The sequence below is a fragment of the Thalassophryne amazonica genome, chromosome 15, assembly GCF_902500255.1.
Source record: "Thalassophryne amazonica chromosome 15, fThaAma1.1, whole genome shotgun sequence".
In the NCBI taxonomy this organism is placed as follows: Eukaryota; Metazoa; Chordata; class Actinopteri; order Batrachoidiformes; family Batrachoididae; genus Thalassophryne; species Thalassophryne amazonica.
In genome coordinates this window covers 70,322,807-70,328,695 of record NC_047117.1, presented here as the reverse complement: position 1 = coordinate 70,328,695, position 5,889 = coordinate 70,322,807, and the positions used below count along the sequence as shown (strand labels likewise).

The window sequence follows — 5,889 nt, the reverse complement described above, 5'->3', positions numbered from 1 at the left end:
AAGTTTGTTTGCTTATGCAACATAAAGATATACATGTCTGCCACTTGCTAGACATGTCTAGGACTGTTGCAGCGAGCATTGTCCATACATGCATGATGGAAATATGGACCATGTTTGGTTGAAATTTAACATACCTTGAAATGAGTTTGGTTGTCAATGCATTTCATTTACAAAGTCTAAATCTAGTGATTGACACGGCCAGTGCTGATTGTTTTTATTCCAGAAAGTGAAATTACTGAATTTTCTGGTTTATAAATTGCACGCCAATACAAAAATAAATGAGTCAAAAAAATTAACAAAAATAAATAATGAAAAAAAAAAAAATCTTATTCAAATCATGTTTTCATTGGGCTTGACCTTTGACACAACTACTCCAAAGTATAAATACAATGCATCCAGAAAGTATTCAGTGCACTACACTTTTTCCACATATTTTTTATGTTACAGTCTTATTCCAAAATGAATTAAATAAATTTGTTTCCTCAGAATTGTACAGACAATACTCCACAATGACAATGTGAAAAAAGTTTTGAGGTTTTTGCAAGTCGCATGTACATAAGTATTCACAGCCTTTGCCATGAAGCTCAAAATTGATCTGAGGTGCATCCTGTTTTCACTGATCATCCTTGAGATGTTTCTTCAGCTTCAGTGGAGTCCACGTGGGGTAAATGCAGTTGATTGGACATGATTTGGAAAGGCACACTCCTGTCTGCATCTGGAGAAGGGGACAGAAACATTTCTGCTGCTTTGAAGGTCCCAATGAGCACAGTGGACTCCATCATCTGTAAATGGAAGAAGTTTGGATCCACCAGTACTCTTCCTAGATCCAGTGGTACGTACAGTTCCGTTAATCCGCTAATTATCGAAGCTGACTTTTTTGTTAGCGGGTTAGCTTTCAGCTAACTTCAGAACCCATCAGAAGACCAACTAGCTTCCGATAAATTTAATTCTGATAACTTTTCGACCGCTAATTTTACATAGTTAGCAACGGTGAAAAACATTTATAAACCCTGTTGGCTCCTGTCTCTATGTATTTTGCAGCAGTGAGGCAGCAAAGAGCAGCTGAGCTAAACTCTACCCCAACAGAAGGGGCCTGGCCACCAGGTTGCCACAAAAAACAAACAAACAAAAGTCATTACCCTTTACAGCATATGGTCCAGCCGTGAGGCTGAAGTCCTCAAAAGGAAAGCAGGTTTGATTTACGGTTTGCATTTATAAACCAAATTAATCTGGACAGCTTAATGACATTAATGTCAGTGCTGTCATTTGTACAAAGTGAAAATATAACATGTATCTTTTCATTTTAAAATAATGCACTAATTCTGAAGTTTTGAACATATTAACACACACACAGATGCCAAACTATATTATGGGTAATCTGAGCCTGCGATCCCTGATTGGTTGATTCATTTAACCAACACAAAACTTAACGTGTGTTGGTTTTTACAAATAAATGTGTATTTGTAAAATATGCCTTTTTTTCATTTGATTAAAAAAGGCATTTGCAAAACTGAAAATTCTGTTTGTTAATTAAGTTGTGATTCAGCCAGGCAGCAACAACCATGTGATATAACAGGCATCATTTACACTGCCATCCAGTTGATGGCAGTGTTCTGTGCATTTTGACCCATGTACTGGATGGCATATTACATACTGGCATATTATGTTACTATGCTTTTTTACTTTTTAGTCTTTTACTATGCTTTGTAATCTTTTAATTCATTTTATTTAGTTTTCTGAATTGTTTTGTGTGAAGTGCCTTGAGGCGACTCTGTTGTGATTTGGCACTATATAAAGTGGATTAACTGAATTGAAATTGAGGCTCAATTTACCCATAATGCAGTTTGGCATCTGTGTGTGTTAATATGTTCAAAACTTCAGAATTGTTCAAACATAATGATGCTCATAAGTGTACATGGTACCAGAGCACCCTAGGCTGAAGATCGATGATCAATTTTGTGATCGTATCATCTGATCGAAGTCCACATGTTCTGGACACTTGGGTGAAGAGAGGGGCAGTGTTGGGTATTTTCTCCTCCAAACATTTTTAAAACCTTTAACAAGACAAACAGAGTCAAGAAACACCAGTGAGACAGAAAGTCAAATTTTACGCGCGGAGTGCGGCCAGGCTGTACACCAAGGCTACACTAAAGTCTGGCCTGCTTTTCCGCTCTTTTTATTAAGAGACGCCCTCATCACATAAACAAAAAACTTGTCCTAAGGGTGGGGGTGATGACGCAAGACAAGTTTCTTCCCGTAACATAAACGCATACGTCAATAAGTGCAGCTGTAAGGAAGAACACTTTCTTTTACACAGGTCAGCACATCTCGTTCGTCTGTTGCAGTTATCAGCTGTTCTGCATCTGCCTGAAGTGTCCTGTCCTTCACACTCCTTCACACTAAGCACCACATCACAACAGTCAAAACGTTCTCTTACTCCCAGTCGTTAGAGGCTGCGAAAACAAAGTTATATTATAATAATAAGTACATCCAGCCCTTCATTCCCAGCTCAGATTGACCCCAGAGTGCTAAAACAAAATTGAATTCTCAGGCTTGGTTAAGACAGGTGCAAAACAGCACAACACCGTTCTCATGAGAAAGAAGACAAAGCTAAAACAAGGTTGAATAACACGCACATTCTCAGGGTGAAGTGCAAAACAGCACAACACCGTTCTCATGAGAAAGAAGACAAATGTACAAATGTTTAACAGTGATAACATATATACAAAATCTTTAACAGGCAGAGCTGTCAACTGATCACCATCTGGTGGTGAGCTGGATCAGAGGGTGGTGAGGAGTTTTGACAGACCTCGTAAGCCCAAACAGATAGTGCGAGTGAACAGAGAATGTCTAGAGGACCCCACTGTCCAACAGATCTTCAACTCACACCTCCAGTGGAGCTTACCTAACATCCCTGTGGAGGTTGTGGGCATTGAACCAGAATGTGCAATGTTCAAAGATTCCATTGCTGAAGCTGCAGCGGGAAGCTGTGGCCTGAAGGTCTTAGGTGCCTCAAGGGGCGGCAACCCTCAATCACCATGGTGGACACCGGTGGTTAGGGAAGCTGTCCGACTGAAGGAGGAGTCCTCCCAGGATATGTTGTCTCGGAGGACTCCGTAGGCAGTTGCAATGTACATGTACAGGCATGAAGGGCAGCAGCCTCAGCTGTGGGGGAGGCAAAGCAGCAGGTGTGGGAGATGTTCGAAGCAACCATGGAGAAGGACTTTTGGTCGGATTTCCACCGCTTGATATTATGAATGTAACAAGAGCTGGGTAACATGAATTGGTGCAAGTCTTATGTTTGTTAGCTTCTTGCTATGTTGCATACACATACATTGCTTATACATCAGACAACATTTTTCATTCCACCAAAAATGGCAAACATTAGATCTTAAAGCTTCAGACATGAGATATAAAACAAAAGCTAAAAAAAAATTACAGTTTGTGCAGAATGGTGCCCCCCCCGTCTTTGGGGCGGTCGTTGTCGCAATGACAATGAATTTTCGCCCGGGGGCATCATACAAGCTAGAACTGCCTCTGAAGTACACAGTATAATTACAAATCATTCATTTACCTTTGTTTCATTTAGGTAAGATCAGAACACATCTAGCTTGGTTACACGGAGAGTACCACACCCACACCTGACATATATGACACTAACTGATACAAATAAGTAAAAACGAACCACTTTATGTTGTGTGGGCCGCCAGAAGAGGTACTGCTGGCCCACCACCAGAGGGCGCCCTGCCTGAAGTGCGGGCTTCAGGCACGAGAGGGCGCTGCCGCCACGGACTCAGCCGGGAGTGACAGCTGTTACTCATTACTTCCTGACAGCTGTCACTCATTCTTCATCATCTCACTCCATAAAACCCAGACGTCATCTCCACCTCATCGCCGAGATATCATACTTCATTGGAGGTAATACCCTCAGCCTTTTTGTGGTATTTTGTGAATCTGTTTATTGTGAGTGTTTGCAGGAGTACCGGTCCTTTTTGTGGAGGCTGTGCAAGACGGCACTCTTTTTCGTCTGAGGGATCACTGCAACATATTGAGTGAGAGGTGGAGGTGGCATTCCCACCGCTGTTGTTACTGGGTGTACACACACCCACACTTGACTGTCTTTGTTCTTCGCCAGCAGTACCACATCCGACAGTCGGGGATCAATCAATCAATCAATCAATTTTTTTATATAGCGCCAAATCACAACAAACAGTTGCCCCAAGGCGCTTTATATTGTAAGGCAAGGCCATACAATAATTATGTAAAACCCCAACGGTCAAAACGACCCCCTGTGAGCAAGCACTTGGCTACAGTGGGAAGGAAAAACTCCCTTTTAACAGGAAGAAACCTCCAGCAGAACCAGGCTCAGGGAGGGGCAGTCTTCTGCTGGGACTGGTTGGGGCTGAGGGAGAGAACCAGGAAAAAGACATGCTGTGGAGGGGAGCAGAGATCGATCACTAATGATTAAATGCAGAGTGGTGCATACAGAGCAAAAAGAGAAAGAAACAGTGCATCATGGGAACCCCCCAGCAGTCTACGTCTATAGCAGCATAACTAAGGGATGATTTAGGGTCACCTGATCCAGCCCTAACTATAAGCTTTAGCAAAAAGGAAAGTTTTAAGCCTAATCTTAAAAGTAGAGAGGGTGTCTGTCTCCCTGATCTGAATTGGGAGCTGGTTCCACAGGAGAGGAGCCTGAAAGCTGAAGGCTCTGCCTCCCATTCTACTCTTACAAACCCTAGGAACTACAAGTAAGCCTGCAGTCTGAGAGCGAAGCGCTCTATTGGGGTGATATGGTACTACGAGGTCCCTAAGATAAGATGGGACCTGATTATTCAAAACCTTATAAGTAAGAAGAAGAATTTTAAATTCTATTCTAGAATTAACAGGAAGCCAATGAAGAGAGGCCAATATGGGTGAGATATGCTCTCTCCTTCTAGTCCCCGTCAGTACTCTAGCTTCAGCATTTTGAATTAACTGAAGGCTTTTTAGGGAACTTTTAGGACAACCTGATAAAAATGAATTACAATAGTCCAGCCTAGAGGAAATAAATGCATGAATTAGTTTTTCAGCATCACTCTGAGACAAGACCTTTCTGATTTTAGAGATATTGCGTAAATGCAAAAAAGCAGTCCTACATATTTGTTTAATATGCGCTTTGAATGACATATCCTGATCAAAAATGACTCCAAGATTTCTCACAGTATTACTAGAGGTCAGGGTAATGCCATCCAGAGTAAGGATCTGGTTAGACACCATGTTTCTAAGATTTGTGGGGCCAAGTACAATAACTTCAGATTTATCTGAGTTTAAAAGCAGGAAATTAGAGGTCATGGTGATCACCTGGGAATTCGGGACTTGGCGGCTCCAGTATTCACCGGGTTCTGTGGCGGCGGAAATCGTGTGGTTCCGGCTCTTCTCAGGACAGACGTCTTCTATCCTCGAGCCTGCCCACACGTCACCTTTGTGGATTGACTGTAATGATATTCTGAGATTGTCTGTATGTTCGTTGTGCACAATTCACAACATTAAATTGTTACCTTTTGGCTCATCTATTGGCCGTTCATTTGCGCCCCCTGTTGTGGGTCCGTGTCACTACACTTTCCCAACAGGATATCTCGGCCAGCGTCATGGACTCCGAGGGGCGTCACCCGTCTGCAGGAGGCGTGATTGGTGAGCTGCAGCACATTCTCACCGCCTTTACGGCTCGGTTAGATCAGATGACCGAGCAAAACATCCTCCTGAACCGCAGGGTGGAGGCTCTCTCCGCACAGATGGCGGCGAGCGCTCAGGGCGCTGCTGCAGCTCGTCCTCCTGCCAACCCTGTGCAGGATATGAACGTTCCAGTGGTGGTTCAACAACCCCTCCCACCATCCCCTGAAGCATACA

The 5,889-nt window shown here is 42.9% G+C and overlaps 1 long non-coding RNA gene across 1 annotated transcript; it reads right to left on the bottom strand.

Annotated features, from left to right (window-relative positions):
- Positions 1-554: 554 nt before the first annotated feature.
- LOC117526859 lies at positions 555-4,155 on the bottom strand. Its single transcript, XR_004565370.1, has 3 exons — positions 4,145-4,155; positions 3,420-3,424; positions 555-715 (listed from the first exon to the last, which is right to left on the bottom strand). It is a non-coding gene; the product is annotated as an uncharacterized LOC117526859 (long non-coding RNA).
- Between the last annotated feature and the right edge of the window lie 1,734 nt (positions 4,156-5,889).